The 20037-nt window shown below is 39.0% G+C and overlaps 1 protein-coding gene across 4 annotated transcripts in view; it reads right to left on the bottom strand.

Annotated features, from left to right (window-relative positions):
• LOC143375971 (metabotropic glutamate receptor 8) overlaps positions 1 to 20037 on the bottom strand; it is a 233205-nt gene that overhangs the window by 194700 nt on the left and 18468 nt on the right. The window contains exons 1-2 of one of the 4 annotated variants that reach the window (XM_076825703.1): positions 16230 to 16432; positions 15579 to 15815 (exon numbers count right to left, since the gene is read on the bottom strand). The exons of the other annotated variants lie outside the window; for them this stretch is intronic. The gene's annotated coding sequence lies outside the window, so the exon portion shown is untranslated. Of the gene's footprint in view, positions 1 to 15578; positions 15816 to 16229; positions 16433 to 20037 lie in introns of those variants that run through there. 4 annotated transcript variants of the gene reach the window in all.

The following is a 20037-nucleotide window of genomic DNA, read 5'->3' as shown; positions in this document are numbered from 1 at the left end:
AAACTACGTATAAAATTAATTTGCAGAATTTAAAGCCAACTTTGTTAAAAATAGTCTATTGTTTCGGAATTAATGGCAGAACAAGCTCTAATTTTATTATTCTATCGTTCATGTCTTCTGGCGTTGTGGTAGGTGAAGCCTGCGATCTTGATGGATATAAATTTCATATTTAACTTTAATTTTGGGAGGCAAATATCATTTCAAGGACATATTATTGTACATCTCTGAACACATTTTGCTGTTGCTATAATATGATAAAGAAACAATATGCAGTTATGTGCAAAAAAATTCAATGACCTTGGAATCTTCTCATGGGATTAAACGAGATAAGAATCACAATACTGGTACCTATATAATATGTATTTCAACTAGAACAAAACGTAATATGTGCCCACGTGTGATCACGCACGAACATGCACCGAGCGGAAGACCGGTTAAGGTCGGTTTAAGAGACTCTCTACGCCTCTCTTCTTCTTACCACTGTCACGACGGATACGGAACTGACGCGGAACCGATATGTGTGCGCAGACCTTTATACAGCCACCGAGCCGGGCCGTCCGTGCTGTGCCGAGCCTCTATGGTGTAAGCTTATGGAGGCGAGGAGCCGCCGAGCTCGGTGGGAACTCGGCGGCGGCTCCTCGTTGCCCGCTGGGCCCGGGCTCGGTGGGCGCGTTCGTTGAGACGACGGGCCGAACGGGCCGTGTCCGTGCCCTCGAAGTGCAACATTGCTGGATTATATGCTCCCAACACGTAGGGTAAATCCCGGAGACACGGTCGACCTAATATAAAATGGCAATTAAAACTAATATAGATATTACTTCTGAACATATAGGTTTGTTCTGATAAAATAAGTAATATCTATATTAGTTTTAATAGCCATTTTATATTAGGTCGATCGCGTCTCCGAGATTTACCCTACGTGTTGGACGCATAAAATCCAGCAACATTGCACTTCGACAGGGCACAGACTCGGCCCGTCCGGCCCATCGTCTCAACGAGCGCGGCCACCGAACCTGGGCCCAGCGGGCAACGGGAAGCCGCCGCCGAGTTCCCACCGAGCTCGGCGGCTCCTCGCCTCCATAAGCTCGACGACCCGGCTCGGTGGCTGTATAAACCGACCTTAAACCGACCTTTAGCCGGAAGCAGTGAAGCCAGAATCGTGGGACGTGGGACAAATGCTTACCCCCACTATGACCTACCGTCGTGTCCCACTATGGTCTACGCGCGTCCCCCACTTTCTTCCCATCGCACTGCACACAAGCATCCCTACTCATGCCCGTGTGCTCGGCAGCCCAACAGACAGCTCACATGGACAGGAGTAGGGATATGCTTGTGTGCAGTGCGATGGGAAGAAAGTGGGGGACGACGGTAGGTCATAGTGGGGGTAAGCATTTGTCCCACGTCCCACGATTCTGGCATCACTGCCCGGAAGACGCACGAACACAGCCGCGAACCACACCGTTGCCGGTAGGAGGGCGCAACGATCGGATAACCTAAAGTTTGGTTCTCAACAACTTCTAAAAAAATGACCTTAGAACAAAAATATGAATTCTTTGCACTATACTCGCCGTTTGATACCATTCAAATTTCATACAAACTATTTGTTGTATCATCCCAACTGAAAGAGATAGTTAGGTGGCTACATTTAGGTGAAACACCCTGTACAGGGTTAGCATTTTATCCTGCAACCAACGCTCGCGCGAACAGGTAAATTGCCAACAGCGTCTCACGGACGCATTCCACTACAACCATGCATCGTCCCGGTGTTCAGAGAGCTGCCAGCGTCCGTTGGACAGCAGTGATATCCGAGCTTCGAGAATTTTGGGACGGTCTCTTTCAAATTAACGTCGCAAAGAGCTATTCAGAATTTCCCGGCCCGGGTTGAAGAATTTGGGGCCTTTTTCGTATAACTTTTGAACTATAAAAGATATTGGAATGCAATTTGCGCCGCAAAATGAGAAAAAATTATTCTCTCTTAATGATAGATAATTTAACATATTTTACATTTACTTAATTTTGTTTCTATCAATTTTTTAAACCATAATTGTTGTAAAAAGCTTTTGCAAACTGTTTATTTGATACTGTATTTAATGTTGCTTTTAAAATTCGTGGTGTTGATAAACAATAGGCTAGTTGTTTCTGTATCATTACTTTCAGAAATTGAGAAATTAAATTTTTATTCAATTATGTGTTAGTTCTGCAGACCTGAGAATCTATTGTTTTGGCTTTCTTTTTTCTGATTTTATCCTTAATGCAGTGCATACCTAGATCAGACGTAAGGGGTAGCTAGTGGGACGTGTCTTTAATTGTATAGCGGTGTTTGATTTTTTTTCTAGAATTTTTGTGTCTGAATGTTTTAGCTACTCAACGCCACGCCTATACCGGCTACCGCTAATGTCATTTTTTTTAGCAATGCGCCATTATTGTGGCTTTTACACGCAGGTGGCGAAAAATCTTTCCTACTCAACCCTGTCGTAGCTAAAAATTGTGAAATTGAGACGGGTACGAGATCAGACGACATTATTTTCAAACCTCATTACAGTAATCTGGGGTGCGAGTGGTAAACCGATCATAAAAGCGGAGCGCGCGGCTTGATTACCTGGGCCGGGAAATTCCTAATAGCTCTTTGCGACGTTAATTTGAAAGATACCATCCTAAAATTTTCGGAGCTCAGGCATCACTGCTGTTCAGCGATCGCTGTTCGCTCTCCGCTGGGCCGGTGCATGGTTGTACTGGAATGCGTCCGTGAGGCGCTGTTGCCATTTAACAAGTTCGCGCGAGCGCGGGTTGCAGGATAAAACGCTGACCCCGTATATATTCCTGTATCCTAAAGTAAAAACAATTGCATTTCGGTTGAACAAAGATTAGTCATATACATGTAAATCCATAGAATTTCATCTCGTGCCGGAAGTTTTTATTAACTCGGGTTCTTTTAATTCCAACTGTTTTTATTTTCCCCGTTACCGCACCGATAACTCCTGAACTGTTTTATTTCCTCTTTTAACCACATCTTGAAATGAATTCACTGAATTAAACGGAGCTTTTGTGCGTAGTAGTACTGTGAGTGTGGCGTAAAGAATGCTATACACTCCATTGTTTATAAGATCAACTAAGCAGAGTAGTGTTTTCCACTTATCTGGTATTTCTTTTTTATTGCATCCAACAGTAGATGCTATTAAATTTTCCACCGTATGTCGACTTTCTATGGATTGGATGGTATAATTTTTAACAACTCACTCTGCAAAGTGGGTAATTGTTGAAATATATAAATTCTATGTCCTCGAAGATCATCGATTGGTAGTTATCGACAAGTAGGGTGTCTTTAGTATTTCTTGCTGTACTTTTTCCTGCTGCTACATGTACAGAAGCTCCAATCGTTTTACGATACTCTGACGACACGGGCAACAGTAACTCGGTTCCGCTATAACCATGAATTCCGTGTAGCCCTTTGTTACAAAATGAAATGGACATCCTGTTCGTTGCAATGATAGCGAGCAAGTGTCTGTGACATTTCTCCTTGTATTCTTAAGATACATCTTTTTACCCTTACTTTAACAATTTTCAATTTTTTTTTACAAAACTTGATGTTCCTGATTGACTAAAAACGTCTGGCAACGTTAAAGAATTGGAAAATGAGGCATGCTCACTCTCTTTAAATAGCAGATTGTTGACTACTCACAATTTGATTTCTAACCGATTTTTGTTAGTGAAATGAATTCATAAATTTTTAGAAAGAAATGTAAGATTCTGCGCATTTATTTTTGAAGGATTCATAGTTGTCTAGCTGTATTTGTTGCGGGGGATATAGTGGCGCAGGAATAAAAGTAAAAAAGATTCATTTCTAGGAACTTTGTAGACGTGGTAGTCAAAAGGTGTTTTCAAGGAATTCCTGGAAGAGTTATTGGAGTTTCCTAGCTGCAGAAAATTTATAGACTCGATATCTGGTTTCCACAAAACATTCCCATATTTCATGTCCATTAAAGTGAGCGATATGCTTTGTCACCTAGACTGTATGCTGCTACTGTTAAGTTCAGAAGAATTTCGAAAAAGAAAGTCATAAAACTTTCGACTTAAATTTTTGGTCAAACAAGGAGTCAGGACCCTATAAGTTGATTTATTTCCAGAAATCTAACCCAGAAAATGTTCCACCAGACCACAAAACACGTCCTGGTCTGAATCTTAAAAGCAAATTAGAAGACAACTTGCATTTATGCAAGCCACGTTTGCTGTTAACGCCCTACGCTTTCACTCTTAATAACCATTTATGTATGTTAAACTCAACACACAGTAAGTGTGTTAAGTCGCTATAATAGAATTTCAGCCGTCGGGCCCAGATGTCCTGCAGCGTTTCCGCATCGCGAACCTACTGGTTCTGAATTATTCCTCTCCTCGCTAAAAAATATGTAAAATCATAATGTTCTTAATCTAGAAGACATTACAATAAATTCCTTGAGAATTGCCAATTTGTAGAACCAAGGCTTCGTTTGAAACCAAAAATTCTGTTTGTTTAAATAATACATTAAAAGAAATTGCATTTTGGTTAATTTTTTTGCACAGCTGCATTCCTTACTAAAAAATAGACAATTGTGCCATTTAACCGTTCTCTAATAGTTTTCAAGATATTCGACCAAACATATTTCTCACCCCCATTTTGGGGGGCTGTTTTCACCCCTTAAACATAAATGTCAGCCGATAAAAAAAGATTTGTGTGAAATATTTTTGTAAAAAGTTGGTATTTCCTACCAAAGTTGCATAAAAATCGGTAATTGTCATTTCGATATGTTCCCTTGTTAGACTACATTGTTCAACAAAATTGAACTTTTTTTTCTGTTCTGTACCATTCAATAGTCGTTTCTTATAGAATTTTGTGCACTGAAAACGAATCCGTAAACCATTTATCTCCATCACCCTTAGTTTTCGAGAAATTCGATTTTTTAAAAATGCAAATTTTCAACTTTGAACATCTTTTGTGTTGAAACAATAATAGTTATTCGGTTGCATGGTCTGTGAAATTATTTTATGAACCCTCGCAAACATAACGATATAAGTTATTATTGAATTATAAGCATTTAAATATGTTTAAACAACGATCAAAGGCAAATGTACACCCGAAATGCACCAATTTTTGCAGATATCTTGCTATATATTTTAAAAACGAAGGGTCTAGGAGAAAAATTGACTACTCCACGCGATGCAGCAGAAAATTTTCTTTCGGAAACCACCAACAGAAGTGGTAAGTTACGTTTTGTTTTCAATACAGAAGCGAAATAGTTTGGCCGTTGACTACCACTGTTGACGCCGCACGTTTTGCCAAACTAATTCGCTTTTATATTGAAAACAAAATGTGTCTTACCAATTCTGTTGATGCTTTCCGAGGGAAAAATGTCTGCCGTGTCGCGTGGAGTAGTCAGATTTTCTCCTAGACCCTTAGTTTTGGAAATAAATTTAAATATAACTGCAAAAGTGGGTGCATTTCGGGTGTACTTTTCCTTTAGATCGTTGTTTAAACATATTTAAATGTTCATAATGCACCAATAATTTGACGCAACAAGCAACCGAATAACTGTTTCGACCCAAAAGATGTTCAATGTTGAAAATTTGCATTTTTTTCAAAATCGATTTTCTCAAAAACTGAGGATGATGGAGACAAACGGTTTGCGGATTCGTTTTCAGCGTACAAAAATCTATAAGAAACGGCTATTGAATCTTACAGACCAAAATGGCTGTTGGACAGTGCTATTCAGACTTAAAATGGGAAGCGATAAGAGTTAAGTGAAGCTGAAAGAAATATGATTTTAAACTTAAAAAGGGAAAGTAGATGTGTTTCGAAAATATCCATACTGTTTAAAAAAACATGAGAATTACGGTAAAAAGAAATGCAAAGGTCGACCTCGCGTTGTGAGTGACCATTAGGGATTGCAATTTTACCGCCTTTTTCAATTACCGGTAATTCGGTAAAATTTACAATCAAAACCGGTTTACCAATAATGTATCGGTATTTTTTTAAGGTATTGAAAATATAAGAGTCAACATTACAAACAAATTTTTTTCAACTTTATTCGAGCATCATAAAAAATTTATGCAAATAAAACTGTTTTGAATATAAAATAATGATATAACACAAAATAGATATATTTGTATAACTATTGACAATAATTATTAATATGGATCTTCGCCACAAAATAATGGAAAGAATCTTAACTTACATACATAATTAAATATTTTTTATTTAACAATTCTTTTTAATAAATAAGCACGCAAAAATCATAATTTGTGCAAAGTTTGGTCTGCTGATAAAGCGCTCTCAGATTCTACACTAAACTTGTTGGTCGGGTAGTCTAATCATATACCATTTGTAGATATTTTCTCTTTACTTTTTCTACTTGAAAATACGACTATTTTTTGGATGCCTTGATTCAGGTTTTTAATTTTTTTTATCATAATTTTTCTTCATGAGATACTTCGGTTTTCGTCTCTATTAATACTTGTAGTTTTTCACTGATACCTGCGGAATTAATGAACGCATATATGGGCTACATTGCTATACATAAATTATCGAATTACCGGTAAAAATTTGAGGATATTTCTCGCGATTTACCGGTATTGCAATCCCTAGTGACCGTTGGTGTAACGTGTATCTCATTTTACCCTGACAACACATCAAATTGCACAAGAGGCAGGAATATCTACACACGTGGAGAATGTGCATGTATGTATTCTGCAAAAATCTAAACATGTTCAATACAAAAAGGTTCAGAGGAAGCCACAGTTAACTAAAAAACCAATCGACGATCGAGTGACGTTTGCTCGGGAATACATTAGATGAAGGAAGAAGTTGAAAAACTGTGTGATGTTTACGGATGACAGAAGATTTACGTCTAATGGACCAGATGGGTCATCATTTATTTTCAAGACATTAAAAAAGAGTCCGCATTTCAAGTTAAACGTGAAATGAAAAGAGGAGGAATTGCTCAGAAAGGAAAAACTAATATTCGTTTTATTAATGCGAAATTAAAAAAGACTAATTATGTGAAACGATTAAATGAAGATATAACGGCGAACGGAAAAGGAATTAGTGGGAAAGCATTCATTCTTCAGTACGATAATGCGTCTGTGCACACTGCCAAGGTAGAGACACAGTATTTTCAAGCAAATAATATTCAAGTTTAACAGTGGCCAGCTTTTCGATATCTTTTGTAATTCACAAATTATAAGCGCACAAATGGGGATTCCCGTTTAATTAATAATAATAATAATAATAAATGAAAGGGGCGACTCGGATGAAAGGGGTGGTTTGTCACATATAAATATTATCGAAAATGGACGGAGACAGTTAGCTCGCAATGTTTATCAAATAATAATTAAAAGCCGCAATTCAAGAAAATTGACACGCAATATCGCGGGAGTCTTTAACGAATTTGTATAAATTACTATCAAACAGGATGTTAGAAATTATAAAAAAAGAGGAAAATCCACACATTATTGAAATTTGGATAAAATTTTTGTTTCATAAAAGTCTTATTTCTTTTGTTATATTCTTTGTTCACATAAACAAATCAGATTCCTGAAAAGCAGCGTAAACAGTGGCTGACTTTGTTCAATGTTACATACTGAAGAAAAGACAGCTTCGATGCAGGCACGTGTTGCATTATTTTTTAAAGACACCACAAATCCAGGGATGTCCAATATAATTGTGTAATATATGCACATTTGCAGTATTTACATTCGACTTTACCCCGTTGCAGCGTACGAAATACTAAAGACAGGGCCGGCGTACCCATTATGCAAATTATGCTCTGCATAAGGGCGCCAGCCGAAGGGGGCGCTAACAAAACTATATCGCACACTTAATAATAAAGGAAACCAACTCCCGCATAAACAAAATGTAAATGTAATTCTTTCTTTTTTGTTGTACCTCGTAAAGACAAAACATATTAAATAGAAAACAGGTGCAAAAATTTGGGGGCGCCAAAAATTTTCTTGCATCACGGCGCCAACCATCCTTGCGCCGGCCCTGACTAAAGATGACCTCGAATACGCGCATATTTTGGGCAACTTACCAAGATCATTTTTATACTCCTAGATATTTCAAATCGCACAAGATTGCACACCATAGACACTGTTTCCTTCTTAAATTTACACTATTTATTGATAACGTCGAGAAACAAATATGTATAAAGTTGTTAGTTGTAAAGCCTGTTAGTCTTATTGTTAGTACAGTTAACAAGGGGAGGACACCATGAGGTAGACACCGATTTTGATGAGCCTTGGCAGGATGAATCTATGTCGAAAATAAGTAAATAGGTGTCCGAGCGTTTCTGCCAATAGGCCTTAATAATAATAGAGATATTTACATGGAAATTATTAAAAATGTCATAGTGGCCGTGGGGTTTTAGTGGATAAAAATCCCACACTACCCTGGCGCCCGCGGGAGGTTCCCTTCTGGAGGCGTTGGGGTGCCTTTTGAAGATGTCTACACGTTAAAAAAAACTTTATTAATTTTTTTATAATTTTTTTTATAAATTATTTTTTTCAACTTGGGGAAATCTTCAAAAGGCACCCCGACTCTTTCTGAGGGGGAATCCCCCGCGAGGGTAATATGGGATTTTTAACGTATTAAAAGCCCACGGCCACTATGAAATTTTTAATAATTTCCATGTAAATATCTCTATTGTTAAGACCCATTGGCAGAAACGCTCGGACACCTATTTATTTATTTTCGACATAGATTCATCAAGGCTTATCAAAATCGGTGTCTACCTCATGGTGTTGTCCTCCCCTTGTAAGTTTCAAAATATTAAATATTAAGGTTTAAAAAAATGGAGTATAATGAGACATACCATCATTTTACGCTGAATAGGTTACTTCGCATTTACATTCTTTGTAAATCTGAGTAAATGTATTTTCTTTAAAAATTTTAGTAATAAATAAAAATCTTTATTCTTAGTATTTATAAGTGATAGATAACTGTTCTACCTTCTACATACTAACTAAACTCCTCCAATTCCAAATTTTAAGCAAGGAATATACTAAAGGAACGTGAAAAGCAATGCCGACCTAAATAAATTTCTATAGAGGTTGAAATAAGAATTCCGCCTATGGCCAATTAGTGGTGCCTCAACTGACCACACAGTAAAATTCCAACAGATATTAAAAAAATAGCCTTGAATATTACTAATTACATTGGCAATAAATAAAATTTGAGGTACATACTTAGATTTGAAAAGGACATTTTTACACCTTCAAAATAAGTAGGAATGCTTCGCATTATCTAGGTACAGAACGTAAATACTATTACAATGCTCCACTTTACTTGAGTTTTCAACACGTTATGTTTAGTACTTTCAAAACTATTAGGTTCCTCAAAATTATCAATAAGTGATTTGAATTTGAAGAAGCCAGTTATTATGATGTCAAATCTCGTGGGGGTGATATAGAATAACTATTACCCGTTTAAACTTAAAAGCCTTTAATTAATAGATAATTATTGCATTCTTAATGCCAATCCAACATGTAATTTAATCCATCATTTACCGTAGTTGAGAAATGATTTTTCAAAAGGGCATAATTCCATTTTTGATCTTGAAGCAAATTTTGATGACATCTTCTTAATAAAAGTTAAATTAAAATGCTAAAATGTTAAATTACATTCTCCAGTGGCACAAAACACTACAAAATAAGTTTATTGCTTTTTGAAAGATTGAAGTGAAAATACATGTTTCGTACAAAAGGTATTATTTCCAAGTTTGTCTGATGACCTAGTGAACTAATTTTTTAGGCTACAACAAAACGGACATATTTCTTATAATCATCTAGGAAATTGTAATGAATTCGAAACAAAAGGAACTTAATCCCACAGACTTACCCAAACATATACTAAATTAGTTTAAAAATGTACCCATTTTTATGGTATCTTTAGACTTATACGTGGCAAAACGTTTGTTTTAACCATACACATATTTGCTCCACTTATCAAGCGTTTGAAACCATTCAACTTTAGCTGTTTCCACCTTTTTACAAATTCAGTCAAAGTAATGTGTGCATTGGAAAAGGACTTATTTCCAAATGGTTTCATACAAAAGGGCTTATTTCTTATAGTTTCCATCAAAAGGGCTTATATCCAAACTTTTTATTAAATAACTAATAAAACAATGTTGCGAAATTTAAAAGATTACCGCTTTCAAATGGAAAAATAAAGTGTACATGTACTAATAAAAAAAACATGATTTTTTTAATAAACGTAGGTATCATAGTTTCTTGCGATTATTAAAAATTTGTTCTATGTGGAAATGTGCTCTTTTAAAAAATCATTACTCAATTAATCTAAATACCTAGATAAATATTTCAGACATTTACCAAACGAGAATGGAATAACGCATAAATAAAACGTAAAACAGTTTCCCGGATTTATATGTATGTAGGTATATCGAATTGATACAATGTGTAATTTTTTGTTCAATCTTATACAACCAACTGCAAACTAGTTAATAAATGCTTGCTCCTAATAGCACAGAAATTGGATATTCTTCGAGCAGTATTTCATCCAGGGTGATCGTTTAATAACGAACAGTTCAACGTGTGTACTGATGTTCTATATGTGTAGGCATGTATGAAATACGGGCATGTTGATCCACATAAATTTATCTTCAAGGTGAAATAGCATACGACTAATGGAAGCTCTTTGTATATTTACAATACTTTTCTAATGGAATTATTCTATACGTGGTGGAACTAGGTACCTATATACAGTGTGGAACGTAATTCCTGGAACAAAAAAAAAAATTCCTGTGTTTCTGTATGTAAGAATGAGTCGAAAGTGGGGAGTAAAAGTTTTCCGTGCGTGCCTTTGGTTTCGACAAAATCGGGTTTGAAGATTCATTACGTTAGTATGCTTTGGTTACCTACTTTTTTTTATAGGTACTTGTAAACATTGGTAATGACACTAATGGCCGAGCCCAAAGAAAATACATCATTGTATTTGTACATTAATTTTCCTGTTGTGTTGTGAGATTTTTGAAAATATTGTCTCTGCGATCGCATTCAGAATTCTGTTAACGAATTGAACTTTTTTAACTTTTCAAATTTTTGTATTTATAAGTTTCCCTTTCAGTTTAAAAATATTTTTCAATATCTTCTGTATAGACTTTATCTTTAATATTTGTATTTTTAGAAATACTGGATATTATTCCGAAAGGGACCGGTGGCCGATCGAGATGAGGGTTGGGGAGAGGGGTGGGGAGGGGGTGTGGATCCAAAATCTAAAATTGTATCTTCGGGTATTTATTAGTTTACGAAATATTCTGTTAAAAAATTATTGTTAATTTTTTTTTAATTTTTTTTTTACGTTGGTGCAGCCCCCCCCCCCCTACCTGGGAACCCTCCCGTCCTGCAATTTTTTATTTTTGAAATTTTGTAACCACACGCTCATTTTTAGCATCGCCAAACACATATCGGTTCGCTACCATGCTTTGCGCGCCCCCGGCACTAATCTAGCCCCAACCAATACTAATACCCGGGACAAGTTGGAAACTGGAATGCGTTGTGTCGATATAAGTCAACAGAAATATTGTTTAGAGGGGGTACCGTGGTAAAGTGATTAAAAAAAATCTGTAAGGTGTACCCTTTTATGCACAATTACCCCTGTATCTTTTGAACGCATCAATTACCGAAGCTAAAATTTTATATTTGGGGTCTTTCCACACCCCTCGTAATACCCACCAAGTTTCATCTCGATCGGCCACCGGTCCTTTTTGGGAAGTACAGCCGTAATACTGTTAATATGGCTCGCAAATATAATCCAAACGGTGTGATGTCTGACGATATTGAAAGCTAAGTTATTGTACCCGCCTGACCCATTCAAACATATATAATCTTTAGGATAATAAGGAGCTAATAATGTGTAAAGGTTTGTTGCTTTACTTAAGGCTGCCGTCTCATTTTAGTTATAGTCCGAATCGATCGAACCGTCCCTTGTAAATAGACAGACCCTAATGAAACTACTGCGGTCGATAAAAAGAACTTGTATATAGGTGACATCTCCAGGTACTCTGTGTAGAACTGTAGATGAACTTTTGACGCATAGCTGCTACATGTTCTGTTCTCTCTGTCTCTGCCGCGCTGTTGCCACGGAGTTCTCTCTTTCTATCGAGAAGTTTTGAAGGAATACGGCACGAGAGCTGCGTCTGGCGTCAGAGCCTCGCTGAACGTAGCAATAATGAAAGATAGAGAGATCCGGGAGTGTAGGAAGGAAAGATGGAAAGATATCAAACCTGACATAATTTGAACTATAATTAGTTAATGATATTGCATATAAAATTTGTTTGCAGTGTAATGTACTGACCCTTTACTTATCGTTTTATCTCTGCAAACATGAATCAGACCAACTACCCAAATGCTGCGTCATCCTAGCTAATGCGTGACCTATCCAAAATCCTGCATTTCTGCCCTATCCCGTCATCCCCTCTCTTACATTCCGAAACCTTTAAAACCCCGTCGCATCCCCTTATCCAGAGCATTACTATTCCAAAAGCCACCAGTCTCAGTCACGAAGTCCAGTCCAAAGCAGTTGAAACTCCAATATACTTAATTAAGTTGAATAAATATCTTTATATATATTATTCATGCTACCGCAAGCTAATTTATTCTTGGGTCCATTACAGCAGAATTGAAACCCCGTTTCGTTCAAAGTAGTCAGATTTTAATTATTTTTTGTCAATTTAATCGACAGAATCACTTTCATATTGAAAAGATGAAAAATAAAGAAATTCTGTTTCTGCATAATCGGTGATATGTACATCGTCGAGCACTTCTAGGCGGCAGGTTAGACGAGTGAACGATACAATGTTGGCCTGGGGTTTCGGGGACCTCAAGAATGAAGGCCTTCGATTAAAAAAATTATTTGTGGCCGACGGATGAATCCCGTCGAATAACTTTAAAAGAATAAAAGTAATTTTGGGTTATTTTTATTCGGCCCCAAATAAAGATAAAGTCTCGTTAATTTGATAGTTTATTTCAATAATTTATAATACAATGCCCAACTCTGGATGAAACAATACCAATTTGCGTATCAATATCCCTTCTAAACTTCGCAATTCTTATTATCTTCTCTCATTTTGTGCAATATTTATATTTGCTTGTGAAAAAATATAATGATTACATTGTTCAATGATTTTTTACTTTGTTTGTTTTAATAGAATGCAAAACTCTTTCTAACGTATCGGCATGAACGTTTCAGTAACATACTGCTGAGATTTTCTAGGTAAAAATGAATTTAAACACGGTATAAATCGGATTATTTTTAACATTATTAGATTAGGAATGTTACGCATTTATATTTAATTATGTAGTATAGTTCTAGGTATAATTCGATTTATACCCTGTGTGAACATTTTAATCTGGAAAATCTCAGCAATATGTTACAAACAACACTGTATGCCTTTCGAGCCGAGATCAGAAGCCGCTGCCGAACAGCCCAAGTCCTCAGCTCGAAGAGAGATCGCGCCGGTTCGGATGAAAACGCTGCCGAAAGTTATTCGAATAAAAGTCGAATAAACTACGGATGAAGATGAAAACCTTATTCGACGGTTCGAATAAACGTTATTCGAATAAAAAAAATTCTTTCGCCGTCGAATGAATTCACTTCAAATCAATTTATTTATACGCGGTGTTTGGAATTAAGATAAATCGTGTTATTCGAAGCTTCGAGTAACAGATAAACATATAGTATCTTTTATTTGAATTTATCCAGATATTATCTTTGCCCATCTCTGTAATCTCCAGCCGCTTCGCCGTGATTAATTCAAGCCTCCCTGACGACAAAATAGTAATAGGGGAAATGCGGCAACAGCGCGATAAGACTCTCGATACGTATCGACAACTATGTCTTTCCTACGTTTATGGGCTAGCTTGGATATGAACCAATGCTGTAGAGCTGATCAAGTACCCGGAAAAAGCAAGCCGAGCCTGGTTCGGCTTGAAAAACCGAGCCGAGCCGGGTACCCGAAAGAACCGAGCGGCTCGGACAGAACCAAGTACTTCAATTTTTTTCAAGCGGCCCGAAAGAAACCGAGCGGATTGGATGGAACCGAGCGGATTGAATTTTTCCAAGCGGCCCGAAAGAAACCGGGCGGATTGGATGGAACCGAGCGGATTGAATTTTTCCAAGCGGCTCGAAAGAAACCGGGCGGCTTGGAAAGTAAGCGGGCGGGCCCTAAGAAACCGGGTGGCTTGGAAAGAAACGAGCGGTCCGCTCGACCTTCATTCGGACCGCTCGTTTCTTTCCAAGCCACCCGGTTTCTTAGGGCCCGCCCGCTTACTTTCCAAGCCGCCCGGTTTCTTTCGAGCCGCTTGGAAAAATTCAATCCGCTCGGTTCCATCCAATCCGCCCGGTTTCTTTCGGGCCGCTTGGAAAAATTCAATCCGCTCGGTTCCATCCAATCCGCCCGGTTTCTTTCGGGCCGCTTGAAAAAAATTCAAGTACTTGGTTCTGTCCGAGCCGCTCGGTTCTTTCGGGTACCCGGCTCGGCTTGGAAACCGAGTCCCGGATTGTTTCGGTTTCAAGCTACCCGAATATTCAAGTACTCGTACAGCTCTACAATGCTGGTCCTACGTGCTCGAATATTCCATCAGCGCCTCTGACGGAGAAGCCTTGAAGCCCCATACTGTCATTTTCCGGGCTGTCCTCAGTACACGAGTCATAAATTCATTATTATTTCAACGTACGGTGCTTATTAGCGTTCAAACGCACCAGACCACCCTGCACGAAAGTCTACTGGAGGCAACTATACCCGCAAAAACTTCCTTCTGGCCGATTCCAGGACGAAAGTTGTAATATACAGTTTGTTTACTACACGCGTATACCTAAGTACGTACACGCTTAACTTAGCTTGTGTGAGAGTACGCACATACCTCAACGCTGAGTGAGACGGCAGCCTTAAACCAGACCACCCTCAATGTTGAGGAAAACGAGCAAGCAAGTGCAAGTAGGTAATGTAACAAATCCGTGCCGAGCGCTATTGTTTTGTTTCGCCCTCGTTTATTAATATCATTATTTCCCATATTACAATTATTAAATCATATACTATATATATATATCCTAAACTTAACATATTGCGTACCTTGTACATCGCGCGACTTGTGCGCGGCCTGCGCGCTCATATGCGAGCGTTGCGCGATCTACCGATGAATACGAGCATTGGGCGGCTTGTGCGCGCATGCGCTAATAGCATTCATTGTACAAGTCGTGTACGTACTGCGATGCGTATGCGCAAGTATGTATAATTGCGTTGTACGTATTGTATGCAATTAATACGCGCGACGATCTGATTGGTGCGGATAAGTGAGTAAATCCTGATTGCTGCGGGCAAGTGTGGAAATTCTGATTGGTGCGCGTGTTTCGCAATTACAGGAATTACAATTATGGACTGACCGCGCCAGCCGAAGGAATTCAGAATTAGATCAGGGATCGATGATTTAAATACACGACTGGACGTTGATGAATCAGCATCGTGTGAGCTACTTGAAGTATTGAAATATTAAAGTATTATCAGCAAGAAAAGTGCACCACAGCATCAACTTACCTTCAACTCAAGAAGGAGTTCTTCTTCCTCGAGTAGCCAGAAAGAATGCTCACTCCTCAAGTAGCTAACAGATCACTCCAGCAGTGGGGCACGTAACCTCATCCGAGGCCAGAACCTCCCGCCATCAGGCGCGGAAGGATCAAGAGGCTTACACAATCACCATAAGAAACAGAAGCAGGCCACTCATGTTATGTAACCGAAATACAAATCCCACCAAACTGGCACTAAGTCCAACACCTGAACCAGAAATGGAATTATCCGGAATTATACACCCAACGTCCCGGTAAGCAACAAATGTCAAGCATTAATGAAATGCTTCGGGGAAAAATCAAAAGATAACTTTACTTCACATATCAACACCAACCTATCTACTTAGAATCCTACTTCGTCACTGCCAAAACCTTCAACCAATGCATCAAACTGAAACACCAACCAAACCAAATACGTCAAACTCCCTACCGTATATCTTTACACACCACACAGATCATCACTCAAAGAATTTTCAAATTACATTTGAGATACAGTTGGAGATGAATTCGAATTCAAGTATTTAGGCAGTGTTCCGCGTTGTATCCATTCGCGGAAGGAATTTATCCGAGCAATAGAATCAGAATAAAGAAAAAACCGGGCAATAAAGGAACCATAACTTACTCTCAGGCAATTCTTGAATCTGCACATCTGGGTAGCATGTGCTTTTGAAAAGGTTAGCCGTCCCGGATACCAATTAGCCACGCAGCAATTAAGTTATAAACCATCCATATCAACGCTGAGGTCGGGACAGCTCATCTGGCAACCTCAGTATGCAGATAATGCATTCTCAGAGAAAGTCCTAAAGGGTCGCTGGTCTACGCGTCTCCTCGTGCATTACTGATACGGGAATTTTTCCGGGTTCAAATCACCCGATACGCGAGCAGGTAGCCAATACCGTACTGCCAAATTTCCGCTAGGAGTGTCTTTCCCGCCAAGTCGCACTCCCGTTCCTGAAAAACGCATCAAAAGCGCAAGGTGGCGCGATTTGGACTTAAAAATTACCTAATTGGTGAATACCGATTCGCTGGGTCAACCCAGGGTTTGGAGAATACTAGCTCCATTGAAATATTAGAGGAATTTAAATTCAATGGTCTAAATCCCATTAACTGCTACTACCTCTAAAAAAAATGGTCTGTAGTGATACCTCCGTACTGTCCACAAGAGGGCATTTCTACCCATCCTGGTCTTTCGCAATTTCTCCTTGAACTACCGATTCATATAGCGTATACCTGTTTTGTCTCACTTCCTATCATCCCTGCGTCTAAGGCAAGGTCTGCTAGGTAAGCCTTACTGATGAGTCCACTAACAGTCCCAGGACGAAACGCCCACTTTTTTCCTTTTCTCCTTTTCTGTCCTACCATCTCTCCACACCTTCTACCTTCGCTACCTAACACAGCGCTGTCCAGTGATGAGGCTTCTCGCGCGTCTGCCTCCCGTTCCAATCGTTCCTTCGCTACACAGCACACCTACATTGTCAGAGAAACCATGCGACGCTGAAGAGGCAGTGGCTCGCTGTGGCGACGTGTGTCATTAATACACATGTCATGTCTAGCGCCTGAGTTTCCTTGATGATGGAGGCGCTAGCCTGTCATGGTCGCCTCTTTAGCGTCGCACGGTATCCCTAACGACGCATATGGAAATGGGAGAAACCCAAAGGGCTCGCAAGCCCTGGATTGCGTAGCTCTGGTCTATAACCTAAACTCGTTGCAGAATATCCTTTCCCCCAGGCACCAATTCACACAAAATTCGGAAAATTGGCTATCTATTCTACCCTTTTATGTGCTGGGATAAGTATAACTCCAACAAATCCTTCATACGATGCTACCGTTGTCAGACCTTCCCGACATATCGCGAAGTAGACGAATTCAATTATTATATCACGTTTCAGTGCAAAAGATCTCATATTTGGGGTGGGGTGTGATTCTGTGTTTTGTGTGATTTCTGCGCGCGTGTGTTTCGCTGGTATAATAGAGGACAATGGATATAATGGAAACAATGGATTTTAGCGAGTAGATAAGTACCCTTTAATTTTGGGTTAAATGTCGCAGAATCGTGTGGCCATGACGATTGTCGTAAATTTCATCGCAGCTTTTCTGGAGGTGAGTGACCCCGTGCCACAGTAGCTTTGATGACCACTGCTCGACCTCTCGCCTGACTTGTCCCGCGAGCACTGCTGCATGCGGATTGCCTGCTTTTAGGCATATCTTTAATCACCTATAACTAACAAACGAAGCCTACAACCGCAATATCGTTATTCTTGATTTTCGTCTTATGCTGGTGTCTAGAAGCACTCCTTAAATTTATTCCCACGTGTAGCCGTACACCCTGTATATTATCTTTGTAGTAGTAATATGATGTTTCGTCAAATAACATTATATTAAAACAGAATTCTTTTTCTTGAATTTGAATTCTTTACCGCGCGCCACACGAACCATCCCATATCAATGGAACAATCTGTAACGCGGCAACGCCTGGCGCAGGAACGTTACACTAGTAACACGCAGACGCGCCTGACAAATCATGCCCAACTGTCCGTATTTGTGATGAATCTTCGAAATCATGTTATCAGCTTATATTTGCTTATAGACGCAATTCTTTTTCGATTGTGACCACGAATTACGCTCCACCCTATTCAAAGTTCGGCCACACGATTCTGCGACACTTCATTCAAAATTAAAGGATATTGCTGAATTACACTAATTGTAAGTCTGCTTACTCGCTGAAATTGTATCCACTGTAGTCCATTGCTTTATCGATACACACACGCGGACAAATGACACAAAACACAGAATCACTCCACGTGGAACAAAATATCAGATTTTCCGCACTAAAACCTATAAAATAAATTAAAAATGAAATCCAATTCACCTGCACTGAAACACGCAAAAGAATACAAGAATTATCAAATTTATGCGCACTAAAACACGGCACAGAAAACAGATTTATACACACTCAGACAATTGAAACTAATAATTCCTAATAAATAAACTTAAACTAATCATAAGTTGTTTCAACGTCAACTAGGGAGTCGTCAAGACGTGTCGATGCTCATTCTGGTAGATTAATATCGGCGGAGCTGTGTTGACTATCTGAGAAGTATCGAAACCAAAATAGTTGAATGAATTAATTTGTATACTTGATGGTTGATGTACCTTCGTTTGAGGAATTTGGTGAGACTGATGTTTTCGTCGTTCAAACCTGACGACATCGCATTCGTAAGTGGGGTTTAAAGAATCCGAGAAATTTCGCTATTTCCTGATTGGGTTGGAATAGTTACCAAAGTTCCAAAGTGGGGTATCTCGGTGCCGAAAAAGCACCTTTGCGGACTACCCTTGGCATGACTCACCAAGGGAGATCCTCCGAGCTGACTAGAGAAAACTCTAGTATTTTCAAATTGCAATAAACGGGAAAAGCAGCAACCCCAAACTTTGGTGACCTTCTGTCACATCTGGACAGGGTTACGAAATGATTTTGGCTCACCGGCTCGCGGCCGGGCTCGTTCGGGTTAGCTGCGCCCGCACATTTCGTTTCGGTGATTCTCATAGCTAACATACCTCCGGCGATATTAATTTACCAGAACGAGCGCGACACGTTGCGAAGCAGACGAAAAATCAATGGGCTCGTGAGTTTATGCCGAAACAACTTGCTTAAAGTTTATTTATTAAGAGTTATTAATTTTAATTGTCTGAGTGCGTATAAACCTGATTTTTCGAAGCGGCGTGGTTTAGTGCGAATAAGTTGAACACTTCATTGTTTTTGCGTGCTTCAGTGCGAGTAAATTTGATTTCTCTTTTCATTTTTTATTCGTTTTAGTACGGCAAATGTGATATTTTTTGGGTGGTGCGATTCTGTGTTTTGTATGATTCATTCCCGTGTGTGTGTCGATGAAACAATGGACTACAGCGGACACAATGGAAACAATGAATTTCAGCGAGTAGGTAGGTTTAGTCATTCGGTGATACCCTTTAATTCGACGTGCGTTACGAAAAGCAGTACGTTTCAATTTTCTTACGAAAAGCAGCACGTTTTTCTCCGTTGTCACGAAAACTATCACGCTTCGTCTTTCGCTGCGAAAACTAACACGTTTGAGTGATTTGACACGAAAAGTAGCATGTACTTACCATTTTTAGCAATGAAAAGAAGCAAACTTGAATGGTTGGCTACAAAAAAAAATTTATACCGCAGCAACCGACACATTTTGATTTTTGCGGGCCCATATAAGTCAGATATGATCGAATATGATCTAATCAAAATTTTGTCCAGACGAACGTGGTAAATATTCAATCTGAATGAAATAGGTAGGAAGGTAGCCGAAATATCGCCGATCATGAGTCCGAGATAACGAGGATACTTGTTACGTGGAGACAGTGCCAGGAATTGATTGGGATAACTCCGCATCAGTTAAGCAGGGCAATGCGTCCATTAAGTG

Source organism: Andrena cerasifolii, chromosome 13, assembly GCF_050908995.1.
Source record: "Andrena cerasifolii isolate SP2316 chromosome 13, iyAndCera1_principal, whole genome shotgun sequence".
NCBI classification, from domain to species: Eukaryota; Metazoa; Arthropoda; class Insecta; order Hymenoptera; family Andrenidae; genus Andrena; species Andrena cerasifolii.
Note: the sequence above shows the minus strand (reverse complement) of the source record. Positions and strands in the feature narration are given on the sequence as shown.